The following is a 2,613-nucleotide window of genomic DNA, read 5'->3' as shown; positions in this document are numbered from 1 at the left end:
GCCCTGATCTGCAGAAATCACCCAACCAATCATATAACAAATTCATTAAACAACTATATGTTAACCCTGTGCTCTGGGCATGGAAAGATGGGAGGTTTAACCTACCCTCGAGGGTGTCACGGTCCGTTAAAAAGTCAGCTTGCAACTAAAACGGTGTGTGCTGAGTGCTTTGTGAGGATGCTATGATGGAGCGGAGGGGGGCACAGAAGAGAGGCAGCTAACCCAGTAAAGAGTCCGAAGAGGGGGTCAGGCAGAGACTGAGTCTTGGAGGCTTGTGTGGGTTCCATGGAAGTGGAACAGATGGGACGGGTCATGTTGGGTAGAGGCTATTGCAGCCGTGGACGTACCGTTCTAGAAGAGTTTGGGAAATTCCAAGTAGTTCTTTGTGGCTGGTACACAGGTGCCCTCCGAGAAGTGATGAACATGAGGATGGAGGAGTAGGAAGAGCCTAGATTATGAAATAGAAGTAGATACAAAACTAATGTGTGATGGTCATTCTGAACAGGGCACATTGTGGTAGAAAGGGGACCTGTAGTGGCAAGGGGGTGAAGCAATCCATACATGTTGTCATATTATAGTTGATATTTAATTAGGGTGTTCTTTAATAGTACTTTTTCTAGAAAAACTGTCAAGTATTATATGGTAAGTATAAAAATAACTAATACTGAACCTGAAGATTTTCATACTGAGTGAAGTAAGTCAGACAGAGAAAGACAAATCTTATTTGTGGAATCTAATAAAAGGCTACAAATGAACTTATCTACAAAACTGAAATAGAGTTACAGATGTAGAAAATAGGCTATGGTTACCAGGGGGTAAAGGGGGGCAAGGATAAATTGGGAGATTTAAATTGACATATACACATTACTATATATATATATAAACGTATATATATGTCAGATATAGACATATATAATATAGACAGATATAGACATATATAATAGATACATATATATCTATTCAAGCCCCGGGTCAGGAAGATCCTCTGGAGAAGGGAATGTCAACCCACTCCAGTATTCTTGCCTGGAGAATCCCATGGACAGAGAAGCCTGGCGGGCTATAGTCTGTGGGGTCAGCAAAGAGTCAGATATGATTGAGCGACTAACACACACATACATATATATATTTGTATAACTAATTCACTTTGCTGTATACCTGAAACCAACACAACACTGTAAATCAATTACATCTCAATGAAAATTTTAAAAAAGAATAAATAATACTTTGATCACACATCAATTTTGATTAGATTAATTGAATTGATAAGTTAAACATAGATGGAAAGTTACACACTTCTGTTTTATTTGTAGCAGGTAAAGTTAATGATGCCATTTGTGATTTTTAAGATTTTGAAAGTATTTTCCTTTTTGCTTTGAAAGTTCCTGTTTCTAATTCTGTGCTCCTGTGTATTTAAGGCACTTAAATAATTTTGTCAGCTCTGTAAGGCCCTCCCCACTGTCTGAGGGCAAACAGCCTTGAACTACAATTACAGGATTTTTAGAGAAAATTCCTAGGCTTTGGAGCAGCGGAGGCAATCTCTCATGTTCAACTCACCGATTGATGGTTAGTGGCTGCTGGGGTGCTATGCCGAGGACTCAGAATCATGCCAAGATCAAGAGTGACATCTGCATGGGAGGAGATCACCAGTGGTGGCCTGTGTCTCTAAGTGTTATCATCCCTGCTGAGGACAGTACACTCTGTCAACTCAATGTGGTGGCGCCAAGAAATTGGACCACTCTTTTTAGCCTTCTCCTTCACAGCCTTTGAACTCTTGGAATTTTCCAAACCACGCTGACTTTTAAACCCTTTGAATGATAAGAGACACAGGGATTGAATTTCAACACATGAATGTGTTTTCCAGCCATAAACTCTTAGACATCTTTTTCCTTGCTCTTGACCTTCCTTTGGCTGCTAGACAGGTTACCTATGTCTGCCAAACACCTCTGGTTTAACTGGTTGTGGAGTAGTCAACTAGTGATGCTCCTGCTTCCATACATATCAGGTAGGGCATTTTCAAACACTTATTTATATGATAATTAAACACCAAAAGTATGAGTTTTAGCTTAGGTGAAAACATAAGAATAAGGGGTGTGGCAGAGAAAAAATTGGAAGTTTTCTTTTTAATTGAAATATAACTGGCCTATAACATTATATTGGTTTCAGATATACAACAATAATCCAGCCTAAGTACATACTGCAAAATTATTGCCATGCTAAGTCGAATTAACATCCTTAGGGAAAGGGTTATCCTTATAGAATCAGGGTTATGTGCATGGGAACTACAAAGTTCTGACGTGGAATTTTTGTAGGACAAAGGTTCAGCTTATTTCTTACTGCTTGCTAAAGTTAATTAGAAACCTCAAATAAAACGTCAAGGGGTAGTAGAGGAAAACTAGTTCTTCTAACTAGTATATACAAATGTCTTAGCAACTTACTATAAAGTCAACAATGGATTGTGAGCAGCTCGCTCCAAACAGTGACTGGGGAATCCAGACTCTTTCTCTCCCATGGCTGTGTCATATTTCACATACGGCATCGGAGAACAATGAGCCTGTCTGTATCCAGGGAGCCCAACAGAAAAGACGTACAGATTCACATGTAGGAAGTTTTATG

Source organism: Bos javanicus, chromosome 13 (assembly GCF_032452875.1).
Source record: "Bos javanicus breed banteng chromosome 13, ARS-OSU_banteng_1.0, whole genome shotgun sequence".
Taxonomy (NCBI): Eukaryota; Metazoa; Chordata; class Mammalia; order Artiodactyla; family Bovidae; genus Bos; species Bos javanicus.
Note: the sequence above shows the minus strand (reverse complement) of the source record.